The sequence below is a fragment of the Primulina tabacum genome, chromosome 8 (genome assembly GCF_025594145.1).
Source record: "Primulina tabacum isolate GXHZ01 chromosome 8, ASM2559414v2, whole genome shotgun sequence".
Classification (NCBI taxonomy): Eukaryota; Viridiplantae; Streptophyta; class Magnoliopsida; order Lamiales; family Gesneriaceae; genus Primulina; species Primulina tabacum.
Window position 1 is genome coordinate 23,535,129 of NC_134557.1, and position 22,699 is coordinate 23,557,827.

General features: G+C 39.6%; 1 pseudogene; it reads right to left on the reverse strand.

The window, feature by feature from the left end:
* Positions 1-1,856: 1,856 nt before the first annotated feature.
* LOC142554651 (uncharacterized) overlaps positions 1,857-22,699 on the reverse strand; it is a 30,508-nt pseudogene continuing 9,665 nt past the window's right edge.

Here is a 22,699-nt window from a genome sequence, read left to right on the forward strand (position 1 = left end):
TGAACCATTTTGAACAACAATCAAGGGTTTTGATGATTTGACACATTTTTCACTGCAATATTTTTTTACCAGTAGTATTATCCTTTTATTTTAAAAACGTGTGATTGACAGCTGTTATTGCAAGCATGCATTTGAAAGTGTTTTTTCGAGTTTTAGTACAAAAAAAATTTCTAGTAGTATTTTTAGTAGTAGACGTCTCAGTTGGTATCAGAGCAAGAGTCCTGTATAGGGTTGTGCCACCGCCAGTTTCAGCAGATCAGTCTTCAAGCCTCAAGTATGTAAGTTCCCATGTTTTGAATGGTTTAATGCTATCACCTTGACGTTTATATGATACATGTTTTTCAGTGATTTGCAGTATATGTTTAGCTATTTACATGATTTAACGATTAAATGTTTTGAAAACTAGATTAGATTGCATGATGGGTTACGTTTAGAATTTGGACTATATTCAGATACTATGCCTCCTAAACGCGCCCCCAGAACTGGCAGACAGGATGAAACTTCTGGCGATAGAGGATGATACCGGAGTCCTTGAGGGTATTGCGAGTCTAATGGAACAGGCGCAGTAGGCTCCCAGGCACCAGACACACATTTATGAGCAGTTTAGATGGCTCAGCCCGAAGAAGTTCGGCCGGCCCATTCTTAGAAGAGGGTTGGATCCGATCTCTAGAGCTTCACTTTCAGTATCTAGACATGAGGGACAGAGATCGGGTCAGGTGCGCCACGTACATGATGAGGGACAATGCATCCCTATGGTGGGAGGGGGCAGCTCACGGGGTAAACTAGGCTACCCTCACATGTGATTAATTCGAGGACATATTCTACGACAAATACTTTCCAGCAGACATCAGGGGATGCTCGACAAGAGAGTTTATGAGGCTCTGATAGGGGGACTTGTCCGTGGCAGAGTTTATCAGGGGCTGTCACTTTGAGACCCTTATTGCGAGGGATGCCGCTCAGAAGCTGAGGCATTTCATGGATGGCCTCAGACCCACTTTGCGCCGGGATGTTATGCTGATGAGACAGGCGAGTTATGAGGAGGCCTGAGAGATATTGACGACGAGATGCACCTGTAATGCCCGAGATTATATCTTTTTAATCCGAGATTATTTAATTGATGAATTGATGTGATCATGAAAGGACAAACTCCGAGGAAGACTTGGGAAAAACATGCAATGCATGTGGAGGCAGAAGACCTCGCGCATATGCGCGAGACGAGGCACGCATATGCGCGAGCAAGTGAAAGTTGGTCCAGAAGATCTCACGCACATGCACGGATACGAGGCGCGCATATGCGCGAGCAGCAAATGCCGAGACAGAAAGTCTCGTGCATATGCGCGAGATGAGGCGAGCATATGCGCGAGCAAATGGATTTCCAAGTGCCGAGACAGAGAGTCTCGCGCATATGCGCGAGCATTGGACGCGCATATGCGCGAGCAGTGATGTATGAAAATTTGACACTTGTCTTGCCATGCATATTAACATGTAAACTTCTCCATTTCATTCAGTTCAGAGAAGCAAGAACCGAGACTCCATGGAAATCCTCAAGCTTTTCATATTTTAGAATTTTGATTGTGCAAGATCGGCCGTCCGATTTTTAATCTGAGGTTAGTTCCGTGCTTCTCTCGTCAAGAGCTTCGAAGGGATGTAGGTTTTATTACTTTCCTGCATGGTTCGAAAATTTGGTATTGGAGAAATCATAATTTGATTGATATTATGTGTTCTTGATATTATGATAAGCCTATAATCGAAACCAGATCGAAGAACGGACAGTGTATGCAATTGTTATCATTTTTCAGCCTATGTTTGAATGAGATTGTACAGAGTTTGAAATTATGGGCTGTAATTGTTATTGATTATGAGTTGTGGTTTGTATCTATTGATGAATGCATAGATAGCAAAGCTCATTCAAGAACATATAAATCAACTGCTTTGTCTTCCGGAAGGGTTGACATGAAGCTCAAACCAAAATCAATGAGTACCTTTGCAAAGATAAATCTACTTTTAGTAACTTGCCAATGGCATTGCCAATCTGTGTTGCAATATCATTCAACCGTTTTTCAACAACGCCTTTGTAAGGTCCAAAATTAAGAAGGCGTAATCCAACTGCATGCAAATCTAATAAATATGAAGAACGACGAATTAATTGATTTTAATTACTAATTGATTATGTGACATACATGCTTATATGTTGATTAGGATTTTATTATCATCATGCATATGAATGTATTTTTAAGGATTATTCAAGTGACGATCAAGGAATGGGGACCAAGGGCTGAAAAATGTAAAATATTTTTATGAAATAATTCAATTATTGTATGCATGAAGAACATGAATTTATTTTTCTGTATTTTCGGATTTATGGCATGCACAAGAGGTAAACTCATGATTCTATGATTTAAATTCATGTTTTATATTGTAAAGAGGCTGCCATGATCTTACGTGATGAACAAGTGATGTTTATACATGATTTTAAAAGGTCCTAACTCACACAAACGCTGCACCACAAGCCACGCACAGAAATCGTTATTTTTTTCCTGTCATGAAGCTTTGGGGTTCGGTTTTCATGTTCTAAGGTGAGGTCTGGCCTTCGCTTTGGTTCAGGGTTGGCCTAGGGTCTGGTGAAGTTGAGGGGGGAGTCCTAGCCAAGCTAGGATTCGGGTTAGAAGGGTTGGGAGGAGTCCTTAAAATCAAGGACTCCTATTCGAGAAGTTGTGCAGGTTTGCGCAGGAAGTTGCGCGGCTTGCAGGGAAGTGAAGGCTCGGTCCAGGGCTCATGGGCTGGGCTAGAGTGACTCATTATGGTCCTATGAAGGTGCACTAGGGGTTGGTTTGGGTGCTGGGTAGACGGCTAGATCCCTAGGTGCACAAAGCTAGAGTCCACACAAAGTGCAACTCTCGGCCACTGCATAGATTGGTTTGGGGGGTCACGTTTTTGGGTTTGGGGATGGTTTCTAAGTTATCTAAGGGTTCCGTAGGGTACTCTAGTGTGTTGGTCAAGTTTTGGATCAACATGGTTCGGGGTTGACTCGATAAAATCGAAAGATGACTCGGGGTCGAAGTTTATGTGTCATAATAGGATTTCTAAACTAAAATAAATTGAAAAACAGCTCACGGGGGTCGAGTCGTGGTTCATAAGGGCTAAAATAACATAAAAAGACTAAATTTTGGATTTTGGAATTTTATATTAAAGTTTGGGATTTTTTGGGATTAAAACACCGTCAAAACAATTAATAAAAGATAAATGAAAAAGTTTAATGTTTAAGCTAAATAAAATTATGGGAAAATTAATTTAGGCTTAAATAATTATTTGGGACATGTTAGATTGAATGAATTAAAGAAAAAGTCATAATCGAGGATTTTACGTTCAGTGATAAAACGGTCTTTTTACATTTAAAAATTAGTAAACGACATGACAGTGCTCTAAATGATGTTTTTATGATATTATGATTATGTTCAAATGTTTATGAAATGTTCATGATTAAATTATGATTTTTAAATGTCTAAGGGATTTTTATGATTTAAAGAAGACATTTAAAACACATGTTGCATGCTTGGTTTCAAAAACAAAAAAATGTTATGTTATGCATGATTTTACAAAGTGTTGAGAATGTATAACGTTGAAGGAAGTGAAGTAATTGTGACTAATTCGATAAAGTTGGAGATATCGTGAGGGCGACGGTCCCAGTGGGAGCCCGACGATCGTATTTCCATTATTACGGATATGAGGATATGAGGTTGAGGTAAGAATAAGAATATCGTGAGGGGAAAAGGCCCCAGAGGGAGCCCATTTATGGGAAAAGGCCCCAGAGGGAGCCCCGACGATCGTATTCTATTCGAAAGAGGATAGGCCAGAGCCCAGTTGACCAGTGAGAGTGTTGCTTGAAAGGGATCGATTTTAGGTGTTCTAATGTGCAACGGAAGTTCAAAATTTTATTTTCAAGAAGAGAAAACCGAACACCTCTACTAAGATGTGTAGCAAATACAAAAACACCAAGATGTCATACATAGGGTGTTTAGAAAATATACCTATCAATCTTAAAAGATTGATGTTGGCTCCAACTTAGTTGATATACAACTAAGCTCTTCAATGGCAAGACAATCTTCAAGCTTCCCTTTGAGCCCACCTTGCTCAAATATTAAGCCCACCACCAACTAGCTAGAACCCATCATATTTTGCACTTGAAAAATATGAGGATTTTTCTTTGAGAAGTATTTTCTTTCTTCAACAATTGAAGAACAAAATGGAGAGAAAAATGAGGGAGAAGAACCTCCAAAATTTCGGCCATGAGCATGTAATGGGAGAGTGGAAGACTTGTCTTGGTGTGTGAAAAAGTAGTGTCCAACTTTTGCATGCCATGCCTTGGTTAAACAAAAAGTTGTCTCCCAACTCTTCACCTCCCATTCATGCATTTTTATTTGATTTTTAAAATTAAAAATCCATGGACTTAATTTAATTATCTCAAACAAATTTGAGACTAATTAAACATTACTTGAATTTACTGAAGTCACTAGTTGAATAATTATTTTACTATTGGGCTCTACAAGACCCAATATGATTTAATTAATTCAACACTTGAATTAATTTAATTATTTGGACTCTACTAGGCCCACTAGTGTTTAATTAATTCAACACTTGAATTAATTTAATTTAGTCCATAATAATGTTTATGAAAATCACAATTTTCAAATACATTATTTATTTGGCCAACTTTTAATTTAGGAACACATTCATAAATTAAAAGTCACATTTCTCTCATAGAAGTCATACTTCTATTTTTCTTTACGCTTATAAACTCATTTATAAGCCGTTCAACACATTGAACTATTTTACTTCTCAACGGGATCTAGAAAGCTAGTACGAGCCGTGGGTTCACATCTCCATGTGATTCGGACTAAACATGTCCTTATACCGAGCATACCCCAATTGTTCCATTCTTACTTATCAACTCATTGATAACAAGAACGTCAGAACTCAAGTCTGATAGTACCCAACCAACCATGTTAAAAGCCTAGCAGCATCGCTTACATGATTCCCTAGGTATCAAATGATAGTGCCTGCAAGAACCATTCAGTTATGGTAAGCGTACAATACGGTCCCTTCAACTCATATATCCCGACCGATTCGACAACCATTGGTATATTGAGAGTTGTCAATTAATCGATACTATGTGTCATGTCGTAGTTGCATCGATGGTGTAATCTATGAAACCCCTTTCATAATTACCACCATACTCTGATCAGAGATTTCAACCTACATACACATGAGAACACATAGGATATTCATACCCGAAGGTAAGCGGTGAATCCCCGACTACAATGCATCGACTCCTATATGTTTCGACAGAACACCCAACCTTGCCACCTGATGACCCCATGAGAGTCGGTAAACAAGTCAAAGTGTAATTCTAGCACATAGAGTCTCAATGTTGTCCCGGGTCATAAGGACTAATGGTGTACAACCATAAACTAGGACGTTTCCACTCGATAAGTGAGAACCACTTGGAAAGTCCTTTATGGAGGGTTGTTCAGTGCACTCTTCAAGGAGTACCTATCTGCATGCTCGGACATCACAATGTCCCCTACCAATGAAACATGGTACTGACATCGCAGATACTAGTCTCGAACTCGAGCGGCCTATATCCTTCTTAGCGGCGGCTGAATCGACTAGGAACTGTTTAGAATATACAGTATTCCAAATATGAGTTTCATGATACTCATCATATGAGCATCTCATATTCTTTCTACTATTTGTAAATTCAAGGGCTTTATCTATGCAACTAGCTTGGGTATTCAGATAAAGATGTGCCAATAATAATTTCAAATATTATTAAAATAAAGATTGTTTATACATAGAGTTTCATTGTGAACACTCGGCCAACACTTGGCTCGACGGGCACCTACTCTAACAATCTCCCACTTGCACTAGAGCCAACTACCCATATGCTTCAAACCCATTGATTCGCGATGCATCTCGAATAATTGTCCAGGTAAAGGCTTAGTTAGTGGATCAGCAACATTATCTGCGGAGCCGACTTTGTCATCGAGACATCTCCTCTTTCCACAATCTCTCGGAGGATGTGGTACTTTCTCAATACATGTTTGGACTTCTGATGAGACCTTGGTTCCTTTGCTTGAGCTATAGCTCCCGTGTTGTCACACAACACCGGGAAAGGAGCAACTCTATTAGGAATGACGTCCAAATCTTGGACGAAATTATTTATCCAAACAGCCTCCTTTTCTGCATCTAATGCAGCAATATATTCGGCCTCAGTGGTAGAATCCGTTGTACTGTCTTGCTTGGAACTCTTCCAAGAGACAATAGCACCATTGAGCATGAATATGAATCTAGAGGTTGACTTCGAGTCATCGATATCACTTTGGAAGCTAGAGTCGGTATAGCCTTCCAATTTCTGTTCTCCACCCCATAGACCAAGAGCAACTTATTGGTCCTTCTCAAATACTTGAGGATGTCTTTCACAGCTTTCCAATGTGGAAGACCAGGGTTCGATTGTTATCTACTCACTACACTTAGTGCGAAAGCCACGTCAGGACGTGCAGATATCATCCCATACATGATGCTACCAATTGCAGATGCATAAGAAATGCTTGTCATCGCCGCTATCTCTGCATCAGTCTTGGGAGACATAGACTTGGATAGGGACACGCCATGACACATTGGTAGATGTCCTCTCTTGGACTCATCCATCGAGAACCGCTTCACGATGGTATCAATGTATGTGGACTGGGTGAGACCAAGCAATCTTTTCGATCTATCTCTATAGATCTGTATTCCCAATACAAAAGATTCTTCACCCAAGTCCTGCATCGAGAACTTACTCGCTAACCATATCTTAGTTGATTGCAACATTCCTACATCATTCCCAATGAGTAGAATGTCAACAACATACAACACCAGGAATGTCACAGCACTCCCACTGACCTTCTTATACACACAGGGTTCCTCAGGATTCTTAGTAAAACCAAACTCTTTGATTGTACTATCGAATCTAAGGTTCCAACTCCTAGATGTCTGCTTTAGACCATAAATAGATCTATGAAGTTTGCATACCATATGCTCACTTCCGACAGATGTAAACCCTTCAGGTTGAGACATGTAAATCTCTTCCTTAATATCCCCATTAAGAAAGACTGTCTTGACATCCATCTACCATATCTCATAGTCATACCATGCAGCTATGGCTAGCAATATCCTTATGGACTTGAACATTGCAACTGGAGAAAAGGTTTCCTCAAAGTCAACTCCTTGTCTTTGAGTATATCATTTTGCCACCAATCGCGCCTTGAAGGTCAATACCTTCCCATCCGCCCCAAGTTTCCTCTTGTAAATCTATTTACACCCTATAGGAACAATTCCCTCAGGTGGATCCACGAGATTCCACACTTGGTTCGAATGCAAGGAATTCATCTCAGATTCCATCGCTTCAAGCCACTTGGATGAATCGGCATCAGATAAGGCTTTCTTGAAGGTCCTTGGATCACATCCATGGTTAGGCTCATCATGGCCCTCTTCAAGAAGCAGACCATACCTCATAGGTGGTCTCGAGACTCTCTCGGATCTTCTAGGAGCTTGTATCTCCTCTCTTGGCTCTTCGGGTGTGAGTTCTATAATTGTGGGTGTCTCTCGAACCTCTTCGAGTTCTATCATCTCCCCTTTTCTATCCAATAGAAATTCCCTTTCCAAAAAGGTTGCATTCCTAGAAACAAACACTTTTGTTTCTTGGGGATGATAGAAGTAGTATCCAACCGAATTCTTTGGATATCCCACAAAGTAACATAAAATGGATTGAATATCCAATTTATCTCCCACTACCTGCTTCACATAAGCAGGGCACCCCCATATTCTAAGATAAGAATATTTGGGAGGCTTACCCATCCATATCTAATATGGTGTCGGCCTTTGAATGGACATTTAGTGGAATATCTTTCAATTTTAAGTTATAGAGATCGTTTTCAAGTTCTCCAGTACCAATTAAACATTCATTCTTGTAAATGTTGCAAACACCATTGCTAAATAAACAAGAATATCCATCTTCATCTAGCATAGAAATAGAAACAATGTTTTTCACCAATTCAGGTACAAACAAAACATCTCATAAAATTAACTTAAAACTATTGTTCTACAATAAGTAAACATCTTCAACAGCCTTGGCAGCAACTCTTGCTCCATTGCCCATCCTCAAGAAGGTCATACCTTTCCTAAGCTTCCTACTTCTTCCCATCACCTGTAACTCATTACAGAGATGTGAGCCACAACCGGTATCTAATACCCAAGAAGTAGAGTTAATTGAAATATTTACTTCAATTTAGAACATACCGTTTTCAGAACTTTTCTGAGCAATATATTCTTTGCAATTACGCCTCCAATGTCCAGGCTTCTTGCAGTGATGACAAACATCACTAGTCTTGTCAGCCTTAACTGGTGTGGCTGCCACGACGGGATTCGGAGATTGCCTCAACAAGGGCACGTTCTTCTTGGGACGTTGGAAAGAACGCTTCTTTCCCTTTTCATGTGGATCAATCTTCGTACCAGATGAAGAACCCACATAAAGAACCAGCTTCTCTTTCTTAATAGTGGACTCAAAGGTCACAAGCATGTTCACCAACTCCTCAAGGGTCGGCTCCATCTTGTTCATGTTGAAGTTCACCACAAAAGGATCAAATGAGCTAGGCAGCGATAAGAGCAACACGTCGGTGGTGAACTCCGAAGGCAACATCAGATCCATGCCAACGAGCTTGTCTACGAGCCCAATCAACTTCAGGCCATGCTCATGGACCGAGGCCCCATCTCGCATGCGCAAAGTGATCAGCTCCTTGACGGTAGCATGCCTAAGAGGCCGTGTTTGCTCACCAAACAGCTCCTTGAGATGCAAATGAATGTCAGCAGCACTCTTTGCATCCTCAAAACGCCTCTGCAGCTCATCATTCATAGAAGCCTTCATATAACACCTGGCTTTCAAGTCATGGTCACACCATTCCTTGTAAGTCTGCAATTCCTCAGGAGTGCAGTCAGTCGGAGCCTCAACAGGGGGCGACTCAGTCAGTGTATAGGCTATCCTTTCCGAATTCAAGACAATTTTTAGGTTTTTTAGCCAATTGAGGTAGTTAGGTCCAGTTAATACGTGTTTGTCGAGTATTGCAGATAGCGGATTGCGAATCGAAGACATTGTCAAAAATTGTACTGAAAAGTATAACAGATAAATGTTTATGACTATTTTAAAATATTTAGTAAGATATAAAGTATGGACTTTTACTTTATAAATGTTTACTCCCACTGTTTTGACATCTTTCACTACCCTCTAGTGAAAACGGGAAACTCCTTTCCGCAGTAGGTACGCAAGGTCCAATTAGCGAATCATGATCCCGAATAATATCAGCCAATCACAATTTCTAAAAGGTAGTTTCCAATTGCATCACAATGCAACCCTCTACGTAAAATTTTTTCTCACGTTTGATTAGGACTCAATAATATGACGTCGTTCATCTTCACGTGTCAAGCTTTACCCATCGATGTTGAACCTTAATTGACGGTCGCCATGAGTTCCCCCAATAATATGAGCCGAAATCATGGGAGTTCCACGTAGTTCATATCACCATGTCAATGGATGTCACAGCTTTCCGGCACCCAGGGCCCCCCCATAATACGAGCCGAGCCCCGAGCACGGGTAGCGTTCATCATGCACCTATTGTCGATGGAAGACATGGAAATTATAAACAAATTTATAATTCCCCTTTTCGGGCTTGATATTAATTTTGAATCTTATTCAAAATGAGGGTTTTAAATTTTGAAAGGTCCCATCATTAATTTTATTTAAAAGCTCGCCATGTTTGATCGTATGTTTGCCGGATTCATGCAACTTTGTTATTATCATAATAATAACGTACATACTCATTATTTATAACATATCATGCCTATATTATAAACAGTAAACAAACAAGGATGATCAATCGCCCCAACACTAATGGCCCGTGTGAGCTAAACACGGGCCTAGGTCCAATCCTAGGGAAATGCATGGGATGCAAATGCAACTATTACATAAGCTTTCAATATTTACATGTCTTCGATCTTCATAATCATCAAGGCCACCATCTTCCAATCTTGATCATCCACTATACTAATATTTACAAATAAATATCCATGGCAAACAGGGATACATCTCATGGGGTGGGAACGGGTCATAAACCAAGCTCACTTGAAATTTGATAATTATTACAATCATTCAACACAAAATATCCTAGCATACACCTAGCAAATTGGGCTTGGGCTCTTGATCATCCTTCATGCATAATATCACATATCATACACCATCAATTAATTATCACAATAATTAATTGATCCAATATTATATATCTTGATCCAATCACTAACCGCCACGATTATAAACTAAATTAACAAAGTATACAAACACATTTGTCTACTTTCTAATTAATTTATTTATAACCGAATTTCTTGTAAATCACCATTTATTATAAATAACTAAAGTCCAACTTCAATTATTTATTTTATGAGAAAATATTTGCAACTTTTGTAAATTTAAACTTAAGGGCCCAAAAAATCATTTTTCACCAAAAACATTTTGGCCCATTTAAAATTCACAAATATGTTAGTCATCCAATAGCCCAACAACTCAAGGCTCATGACACTTTGATATTTCAAAACACCTTTTGAAAACCCTAGTCGTCATCACCGTCGCCGGATTCCGGCCAACTTTGCAGAAATTTTTTTTTTTTATTAAAATAGGGGGGCTGCACGTTTCGGGCAGCCCCTCGGGCAGCCCAAGCTGCACGAAATGGGCAGCAACTTGCTGCCCAAAAGCCGCCCCAAATCCGGCCTTGAATTGTTGCAACAAATCATCTCATGCGGTTAGAAATCGACCTCAATATAATATCTTGTATAAGCTACACAAAATAGTATCCATAGCTCATGATACCACTTGAAAGAGATCGATTTTTGGTGTTCTAATGCGCAACGGAAGTTCAAAATTTTATTTTCAAGAAGAGAAAACCGAACATCTCTACTAAGATGTGTAGCAAATACAAAAACACCAAGATGTCATACATAGGGTGTTTAGAAAATATACCTATCAATCTTAAAAGATTGATGTTGGCTCCAACTTAGTTGATATACAACTAAGCTCTTCAATGGCAAGACAATCTTCAAGCTTCCCTTTGAGCCCACCTTGCTCAAATATTAAGCCCACCACCAACTAGCTAGAACCCCTCATATTTTGCACTAGAAAAATATGAGGATTTTTCTTTGAGAAGTATTTTCTTTCTTCAACAATTGAAGAACAAAATGGAGAGAAAAATGAGGGAGAAGAACCTCCAAAATTTTGGCCATGAGCATGTAATGGGAAAGTGGAAGACTTGTCTTGGTGTGTGAAAAAGTAGTGTCCAACTTTTGCATGCCATGCCTTGGTTAAACAAAAAGTTGTCTCCCAACTCTTCACCTCCCATTCATGCATTTTTATTTGATTTTTAACAATTAAAAATCCATGGACTTAATTTAATTATCTCAAACAAATTTGAGACTAATTAAAAATTACTTGAATTTACTCAAGTCACTAGTTCAATAATTATTTTACTATTGGGCTCTACAAAACCCAATATGATTTAATTAATTCAACACTTGAATTAATTTAATTATTTGGACTCTACTAGGCCCACTAGTGTTTAATTAATTAAACACTTGAATTAATTTAATTTAGTCCATAATAATGTTTATGAAAATCACAATTTTCAAATACATTATTTATTTGGCCAACTTTTAATTTAGGAACACATTCATAAATTAAAAGTCACATTTCTCTCATAGAAGTCATACTTCTATTTTTCTTTACGCTTATAAACTCATTTATAAGCCGTTCAACACATTGAACTATTTTACTTCTCAACGGGATCTAGAAAGCTAGTACTTGTGTGGCCCTCAATGGTTCATTGATACAACTAGCCGTGGGTTCACATCTCCATGTAATTCGGACTAAACATGTCCTTATACGAGCATACCCTAATTGCTCCATTCTTACTTATCAACTCCTTGATAACAAGAACGTCATAACTCAAGTCTGATAGTACCCAACCAACCATGTTAAACGCCTAGCAGCATCGCTTACATGATTCCCTAGGTATCAAATGATAGTGCCTGCAAGAACCATTCAATTATGGTTAGCGTAAAGTACAGTCCCTTCAACTCATATATCCCGACCGATTCGACAACCATTGGTATATCGAGAGTTGTCAATGAATCGATACTATGTGTCATGTCGTAGTTGCATCGATGGTGTAATCTATGAAACCCCTTTCATAATTACCACCATACTATGATTAGAGATTTCAACCTACATACACATGAGAACACATAGGATATCCATACCCGAAGGTAAGCGGTGAATCCCCGACTACAATGCATCGACTCCTATATGTTTCGACAGAACACCCAACCTTGCCACCTGATGACCTTATGAGAGTCGGTAAACAAGTCAAAGTGTAATTCTAGCACATAGAGTCTCAATATTGTCCCGGGTCATAAGGGCTAATGGTGTACAATCATAAACTAGGACGTTTCCACTCGATAAGTGAGAACCACTTGGAAAGTCCTTTATAGAGGGTTGTTCAGTGCACTCTTCAAGGAGCACCTATCTGCATGCTCAGACATCACAATGTCCCCTACCAATGAAACATGGTACTCATATCGTAGATACTAGTCTCGAACTCGAGCGGCCTATATCCTTCTTAGCGGCGGCTGAATCGACTAGGAACTGTTTAGAATATACAGTATTCCAAATATGAGTTTCATGATACTCATCATATGAGCATCTCATATTCTTTCTACTATTTGTATATTCAAGGGCTTTATCTATGCAACTAGCATGGGTATTCAGATAAAGATGTGCCAATAATAATTTCAAATATTATTAAAATAAAAATTATTTATACATAGAGTTTCATTGTGAACACTCGGCCAACACTTGGATCGACGGGCACCTACTCTAACATTGCTGGTGTCCCCCGCCGCCCAGTACTGTGGTTACATGTTGATGGATCCATCGACTTTTGAGGTTCAAGGAAAATCACAATTAACGATCTAAATTTAACAAAGGAAAACGGAAAGAAAAATGTTTATGATCAAGATAAAATGTTTTATGCTATGTTAAGGAAAAAGGAATAAGTTAAGATTTATTCATGCATTTCATGAAAATGTTATTTTTACGTAAAAGTATTTTCACTGTTGCATGTGATTTTATACGTATTATTTGGTATAAAGATTATGGTGTGTTGAGTCTTTAGACTCACCAGGTGTGATGGATGCAGGTGAGTTTGAGGGAGGACTTGATGGGTGATTTTGCTGGACTGTCGGTGCACACAACCCGAGGACCAGCGCTTCTACTTCTTTCGCATTTACGATTTATGATTACGTTAAAGATTTTAAGACTATTTATTTATGCTTTTGAGAGATTTTTGAGAGGTTTAGTATGGGCAATACTTTTCAAATTTATTACTTTTTAGGTTTGGTAAAACATGCGACGATTTCATTTTTATGACTATTTCACTTGATTTTTAAACTAGTTGGTTGATGTTTTATTTAAAGGGTAATGTATATGGCCAAAAATTGAGTGTTTAACAAAAATTTATAGTACTTTTAAAGCAATAAAAAGGGCAGAAGTTTCAGTTGGTGTCAGAGCAAAGGTCCTGTAAAGGGTTGTGCCACCATTAGCGCCGAGAAGATCAGTAGTCAAGACTCAAAGTTGTAAGTTTTACATGTTTTATATGATTCAGTATGATGTTACCTGCATGACGATATGAATATTATGTTTACGTTACATGTCTATTAGCTTTTCGAGTACTTATACTTTGCATGCTTAAAGTGATAAATGAGTTAGGATATGTCACATGATTAGAGAACTTAGATTTAAATGCATGTTGGTTACGTTAGAATTTGGAAAACATTCAGATGAAATGCCTCCTAGACGTGCTCCCGTTATTGAGAATCAGGAAGAGAAAAGCGTGAATCACCAAGCGAACAATCAAGGAAATGCACCACCACCACCACCACCAGGGGATGCTGCTACTCGTGCCTTAGAGGGGATGGCTCGTCTCTTCGAGCAGCAGTTACAACAGCCGCAGCAACAGTTGCAACAGGCACTTAGGCCACAATATTACATTTATGATCAGTTCCGGAGGCTAGGGCCAAAGGAATTTTCTGGCACCACCGATCCCTCTGCTGCTGAGAGTTGGATCTGTGCACTGGAGGTACACTTTTGTTATCTGGATATGGGGGATGCGGATCGAGTAAGGTGTACTACTTATCTATTCAGGGATGACGCTTATTTATGGTGGGATGGAGCCGAGCACAGTATTAATCTTGCTACTATCACTTGGGCTCGTTTCAAGGAAATATTCTATGAAAATACTTTACTGTCGATGTTAGAGGGCGACTGATGAGATAGTTTATGACCCTCCGCTAGGGAGACTAGACTGTTGCCAAGTTTGTGAAGAAGTTTGATAGGGGTTGTCATTTCGTACCCCTTATTGCTAGGGATCCTGCAATGAAGCTGTCACGCCCCGTGTTCGAAGCGTCGGTGACATCCGGCATTGTTTAGCAATTATATTGAAAACAATAAAGCCTCGTATCAAATCAAACCAGTCTTTTTCATAAATAGAATATTGTCTTACAATGACAAAAGAATAAGCTTTTACATCAGAGTTTACAGAAGCTTAATCAAAAGAAAAGGAGTACAATTCTCGATTTTTCATATCTCGAAATCTGATCACCATCCCCAGAACACTTCTTGCTCTTCTTCATTTACTTGCTCTTCACTTTTATCTGAAATTTGTAAGGGGTGAGTGTTTTTGAAAACACTCAGCAAGTGGGGGTCGATCGATTCCAAAGATACATATAGAACTTAGTTTTCTTAAAACGTCTTTTTAACAAACTTTCAAAACTTAATATTCTTAACTTATCATGAAAGAAGCGAATCGAATAAATGACATAATTTATCAGAGGATTCAGAGCAATTCAGAAACAGATCAAATCAAACGGACACAACACTGTTACTCATCTCATTTTCATGGTCAAATTGTCCCCAATATGTTAGTCCTCTAAGGGGTGAGGCCAAAACATGGTTTTATACCCACCAATGAAGGTCAGAACAGAACATGATTTTATACCCACCAATGGGGACCAGAACAGAACTACAATTCTCGTCTCATTTCAAATTCGAATCGTAACAGTGTAACATAATTCTGAAATAACAGACAGAACTTTTCAGAGTTTCGGATTTCAGAGTTTTCATACAGACACAGCGGAACCAAAGATTTCGAAGCATAGAAGAGAACACATAATCGATCGAAATTTTAAACAGAACATACTAATATTTTCGAAAAAAAGGACACACCAACATGCATGTCTCATTTTGTATATCAAAGTTTAAAAATACAACAAAATATTTAACAAAAGCCCACTTACCGTAATTTGAAGGTAGGTTCGAACGTTGCAGATTTTGGCACAAAGTTTCCTTCCGAAAATTTGGCAGCACTTCGACGTAACTTTTACAAATGACGTCTTTAATTCACCAGCACTTCGACACCGGTCTTTAGCACTTCCTTCTTGTTGAATTGGCCGAGAGGTTTTATGGTGGGGGAGAGGGAGCCAAATTTTTAAGGCTTTTTGAGTGTGTTCTTCTATCATCTTTGAGGTTCTATTTATAGGAAAATTTGTTGCCTCCTCATCTCCTTCATGGCCGAATTCTTGGCCTCCAAGAATGGAGTTAAATGTGCTCATAAAGATAGTCAAAGGTAATCCAAGCACCAAAGGTCTTTTCCTGCATCATTAATTCGTCCTGGTCTCTCAACTTCTCCCTTAGCTCCTCAAAGGTCATCTCTTGCATATTAAGTTTGTCCTATCCTTTAGCTCTTCCTTTAGTTCCTTCCTTGGTTATCTCAAAGGTGGCTTCTTGCATAATAAATTTGTCCCATTTCTTTGGCTCATCTTCTAACTCCCTTTTTGGTCTTGTTAGGACAAGCTTGGTTGAGCTTCTTCGAGCTGAAGGATGGAGTCCTTGAGCTGGGGTTTTACTCCTCCCGTGACAATACTTCGATTGATGCGGTTATTTGCAGCTCGGCCTCCTGTTGAGCTAATCCCCGAGCTTTGAAGTTACTTCCTCGAGTTAAATTTGATGAAATATAAGTTCATATTTAAGTTCTATAGTTAAAATGAAAGTTGTTAAGCTTAGTTTGAGTTAAATTTCAAGTTCAAATTTCTTACATGATTTGCTTCGGATCGGAAAAATTCTGGGTTCTCACATCCCTCCCTCCTTATTGAAAGTTTCGTCCTCGAAACTTGGATCAGCTGGGGCTTGTGAACAAATAAGGGTATTGTGAGCGCATTTTCTCTTCAAACTCCCAAGTGGCCTCCCTCTCGGTATGATTTGACCACTGCACTTTGACGTATGGGATTGTTCGATGCCTCAACACTTGGTCTTTTGTGTCCACTATTCGGATAGGGACTTCTTCGTATTTGAGTTCTTCATTGAGGTTTCCTTTAATCATCAATGGTGCAACTTTGAGTACATGACTCGGATCTGGGACATACTTTCTCAGTTGCGAGATGTGGAATACGTTATGTATCCTGGACATATCAGGTGGTAAAGCCAGTTGGTAGGCTAATGTTCCCACCTTCTCGAGTATCTCGAACGGTCCCACATACCTTGGGTTTAACTTTCCGAACTTACTGAACCGAACTACTCCCTTCATAGAAGAGACCTTGACATAAGCCTTTTCACCAATCTCCAATTCTAACGGTCTTCTCTTCAAATCAACCCAGCTCTTTTGTCTATCTAGGGCAGGTCTTAAGCCTTTCTTTGATTATAGCGACCTTTTCAATGGTTAATTGAACAAGCTCTGGTCCAGTAACGGCCTTTTCTCCGACTTCGTCCCAATATAGAGGCGGCCTACATTTTCTACCATACAAAGCTTCATACGGAGCCATCTCGATGCTACTGTGATAGCTGTTGTTATAGGCGAATTCTATCCGGGGTAACTGTTCACTCCAATTTCCAGAAAAATCCAGTGCACATGCCCTCAGCATATCCTCGAGTGTTTGAATTGTCCTTTCGGTTTGGCCATCAGTCTGAGGATGAAAGGCCGTGCTGAGATTAACCTTGGTCCCCATAGCCTTTTGGAAACTTTTCCAAAATCTTGATACAAATCTTGGATCTCTGTCAGACAGTATACCTGTCGGGACTCCGTGTAGCCTCACTATGTTGTCCATATACAAGGTAGCGAGCTTATCCAGGTTGTAAGTCATCCGCACCAGTAAGAAATGTGCCGACTTAGTCAATCTATCAACGATTACCCAGATTCCATCATCACCTTGTCTTGATTTTGGTAGCCCGACTACAAAGTCCATGGAGATATTATCCCACTTCCATGTTGGTATTTCCAATGGCTGTAATAGTCCTCCAGGCCGTTGATGCTCTGCCTTGACTTGTTGATAGGTTAGGCACTTGGAAACAAAGACAGCCACGTCTTTCTTCATTCTGTTCCACCAGTAATTATTTTTTAAGTCTCTGTACATTTTAGTACTCCCTGGATGTACCAAAAATCTCGATTTATGTGCCTCGGCCATTACCTCTTCTCGAATTCCATCGTCGTTTGGCACATACAATCGTCCTTTCATCCAGAGTATCCCATTTTCATCAATTTGAAATTCTAGAACTTTTCCTTCTTGGATTTGTTCTTTAATTTTAAGGATGGAGGTGTCTTGACTCTACTTCAATTTAAAGGTCTCTCGGAGACCTGGTTGTACTGATAGTGAAGATAAGTTAACCTTCCCAGGGTTCCTCCGGCTCAACGCATCTGCCACTTTATTTGCCTTACCCGGATGGTAATTGATTGACAAATCATAGTCCTTGAGAAGTTCCATCTACCGTCTTTGCCTCATGTTTAATTCTTTTTGGGTGAAAATGTACTTGAGGCTCTTGGTTATCAGTAAAAACTTCGCATTTTACTCCATAAAGGTAGTGCCTCCAGATTTTAAGCGCAAATACTACTGCGGCTAACTCCAAGTCATGAGTGGGGTAATTCTGCTCATATGGTTTTAGTTGCTGTGAGGCATAAGCGATTACATGACCATCTTGCATAAGCACACACCCTAATCCTCCCTTTGAAGCGTCACTGTTTATAGTGAAATTCTTACCATCCTCGGGAAGAATTAGTACTGGTGTGGATGCGAGTTTTGTCTTCAGGATTTGAAAACTTCTTTCACACGCTTCATCCCAAATAAATTTCGAATTTTTCTGAGTAAGTTTGGTGAGTGGAATGGCTATCGAAGAAATCCTTCCACAAATTTTCTATAGTAGCCAGCTAAACCCAGAAAACTTCTTACTTCAGTCACTGTCTTTGGTTGTGGCCAATCCTTGATTGCCTCCACCTTCTTCGGGTCTACTGACACTCCTAATTCAGAAATTATATGGCCTAGGAACGCCACACTTTTTAACCAAAATTCACATTTCTTGAATTTGGCGTATAGTTCTTTCTCTCGCAGTATCTGCAAAGTGAGACGTAGGTGTTCTCTATGTTCTTCTTCACTTGGTGAGTGCACAAGGATATCATCTATGAAAACAACCACAAATTTGTCGAGGTATGGCTTGAACACTCGATTCATCAGGTCCATGAAAGCTGCAGGAGCATTTGTTAGGCCAAAAGGCATTACTGTGAATTCGTAATGTCCGTACCTTGTCCTAAAAGCAGTTTTAGAGATATCCTCAGTTTTGACTTTCAGCTGGTGATAGCCAGATCTTAAATCGAGTTTTGAGAAAACTTTGGCTCCTTTTAACTGGTCAAAAAGATCGTCAATTCTCGGGAGTGGATACTTATTCTTTATGGTTATCTTGTTTAACTCCCGGTAATCAATACATAGCCTCATGCTTCTGTCCTTTTTCTTTACAAAGAGTACTGGTGCTCCCCACGGGAATGCACTAGGGCGAACCTGCTTCTTATCCAGTAATTTCTGAAGTTGCTCCTTTAATTCCTTTAATTCAGCTGGAGCCATTCGGTATGGTGCCTTTGAGATTGGTGCAGCACCAGGGACCAAATTGATTTCAAATTCGACTTCTCTATCGGGTATCTCTCCAGGTAATTCCTCGGGGAAAACATCTGGAAATTCCTGAACAATTGGAATATCTTCCAACTTTGGGGTTTTTTCCTCTTTGACTTCATTGATTACCGCCAGATAAATCTCTTCACCTCCTTTTATGGCCTTTCAGGCTTGTGAGGCAGATAGTAGAGATTTTCGTTTTTTGGATTTCCCGTAGTATATGACTTCCTCCATAGTTGGAGTATGAAGTCTGATGTCTTTCCTTTGGCAATCTACTATGGCGTGGTTTTTAGCTAACCAGTCCATTCCAATAATGACGTCAAACTCAATCATGTTGAGTTGGATTAGTTCTACTTCAAAATCCTATTTACTGTTGCAAATTTGACAATTTCGATACACTTTGCGGGTTTCAATTATTTTACTGGCAGGTGTTGCTACTCTTAACGGTTCACTAAGTATATCATGCTCAAGTTTAAGCTTCTTATCAAATCTTCTAGACACAAATGAATGTGTGGCACCACAATCAAACAAAGCATATGCAGGCATTTTATTGAGTAAGATGGTACCTGCCACCACTTCGTTGGTGTTATCAGCTTCCTCTTGGGTTATTGCATAAACCCGAGCATTAGTCTTGTTTTCATGTTGTTTACTGAACCCCGACCCTTTGTCCTTGTTGTCTAGACAGTCTTTAATTCTATGACCCACCTTTCCGCACTTAAAACAAGCGCTTGTCTTCCGATAACATTCTCCAACATGCTTCTGTCGACATGTATCGCAACACTTTCCTTCGGCGTTGCCTACACTGTTAAAATTTCCTCTTGGAGGTCCACTTGAATTATTCGGCTTCTTAAATTTGGGACCATTTTGAGTAGTTTGGTTGACCAAGGGTCTCTTATTCCTGTTCTCATCTTCACGGCGCTTAATATCTGTTTCCGCGCTCATTGCCGCGCTCATCAAATCAGCAAAGTTGTTTGGTTTGAACACCGCCAAAGCCGATTGAATCCGGCTGTTCAGTCCTCTCTTAAAACGATGCATCTTCAAGGTTTCATCAGACATAATTGTTGGGACGTAAGTTCCCAGATCATTAAACCTTGAGGTATATTCCAGTACTGTCATATCCGGTGTCTGCCTGAAATTTTCAAATTCATTCAGCTTCTGCAGATGAAATTTGGCTGGGTAGTATTGTTTCAGAAACTCTCTCTTAAAAATCTGCCATGTGATATCTTCCACTTCAGCTAGAGATGGTGACACGGTTTCCCACCATTTTCGTGCTCTGTCCTCCAGAAACGGTGTTACAACCTCTGCTCTCAATTCTTCAGGCACTTCAAGTAGGTGTAATTGCGATTCGACATTTTTGAGCCAGTTGTGGCTGACTTCTGGGTCTGGGTTCCCATCGAAAGTTGGAACTCGATTTCTTCGGAGGGATTCATAATGGTATCCCATGCGGTTGTGGTTCTTGAGGTGGTTGAATAGCGTTAGCCAATGGGTTCACGAATCCTTGCAACGTTGCTGCTACGATAGTAGCTATCGCCATCATATCTTCTTGACTGAGATTTACTCTCGGAGGTGGTGGTGGGTTTTCATCTTGGTTGGCGCCACGAGGGTTACGGTTATTTCGGGGTGGTCTGCCTGCCATATCCTATAAACATGTATTTTATTAATTTATTCACCATAATGTAAAATCAAAATAATTTCATTAAATTTTGAAATTCATACAATCAAAAGTTTCAAAACAAATGATTAATTAGATAATTCTGAATACAACCAATGCCTAATCTAGAGTCCTCTCTCTACTCGTTTATAACTTCTCCATCTCCTACGGCCTCGGTAACTTCTTCTTCCATCGGGTTTTCTTCTAGTTGTCCCATGAGTTCTTCCATGTTGACCATTTCATTTTGTAGGTGCTCAATGTAATTCTGCAGTTGTGTGTTGTGATGATCAAGGTTGTTTACTTGATCCTGTAGTTCTTGTATTGTTGATTGGCTTACTTTTTCATCGATTTCTTGCTCCCCGATTCGTTCTTCAAGACGGCGCTGCGTTTTAAGGAGACTATTACCCCGGATTTCGACCGTAAAAATTCTATCTTGCGCTTTCTTCAACTCTTGCTTGGTGATCTCGTGTTGACGCTACGACTCTAGATGATAAGCAGCAAAATGTCTAACGTCTTCACGTAGTTTCTTATCTTCCACTCTGGCCTCACGAAGATCCTCCATCATACATACATTATTCCCATCCAACTGGTAGTTATCTCTTTCGAGTTTTTCATTTTTTTCTTTTAGTGTTTTAATTTCTGACTCCTTTTCCTGAAGTTTTTTCTGCAGTTCATTTATAATGCTTTGAAAGTCCATGTTGGCTTCCTATAAGATAAAAACATTTTTATAAATAAGATACTCATCAAATTTTAAATATGCAATAGAAAGATAATAGCAAGTTTCAAAATAATTTGGCACACATAATATTTTTTCAGTCACAAGTTTACTACAATCCAGACACTTTATTATAATGCTAATCTAATCGAACATTTCTCCGCCGTCGCTGTCACTGGCATTGTCGTCTCCGGCCACTTCCATCGGTGCTATCTCCTCTTCCTCCATGTTCTCTATCACTAAATGTAGGTAGTTGTTCTGCTCTTGAAGTCTGTCCATAGTGCCGTGAAGCTTCGAAATGTACCGGTCCTGTTTGGCGTTGAACTCCTCTTGACGTTTACGGGCCTACGTAGCACGTCCTTGTTCTATCTCTACTCTCTCCAGTAACTCCCTGTTGAGTGAAGCTAATCGCGCGATGCGAGCTGAATCAGTCGGTATATGTAGAAGTTGGCTCTCAGCCAAGTCCAAATGATGAGTAAGTCGCTGCACGTCGGTCTCCAGTATGTGCCTAATCTCACTAAGCTCCTGTTTTTCCAAATTCTCCCTAGCCAGTTGTGCCTTCAGAGTCGCAATCTCCCTAGCTTGTTTATCTATGGTAAGCTGACACATACGAAGAGCAGCTTGAGCGCGAGTACGTGGAGCAGCCATTTCCTAGGATAAAAATGGAAGTAAAGCATCAGAATCGTATAAAGGATAGAGAGGCACAAAAATAGAAACAAAGTTGTCGTGGAAAGTTTTCGATGCTAAGGATTTTCGGAACGATTGAAGGGCTAGATTTTTGAATTTCTCAAGGAAAATTTTCGGAAAGGATGAATGTTGGATTTACATAGGATTGCACTAGGCTTTTGCCAAATTCGTCAAATTTTGTCTGTCAAAATCCCAGCGGGATTATGAACATGGCGGCTCTGATACACTTAAATGTCACATCCCATGTTCGAAGCGTCGGTGACATCCGGCATTGTTTAACAATTATATTGAAAACAATAAAGCCTCGTATCAAATCAAACCAGTCTTTTTCATAAATAGAATATTGTCTTACAATGACAAAAGAATAAGCTTTTATATCAGAGTTTACAGAAGCTTAATCAAAAGAAAAGGAGTACAATTCTCGATTTTTCATATCTCGAAATCTGATCACCATCCCCAGAACACTTCTTGCTCTTCTTCACTTACTTGCTCTTCACTTTTATCTGAAATTTGTAAGGGGTGAGTGTTTT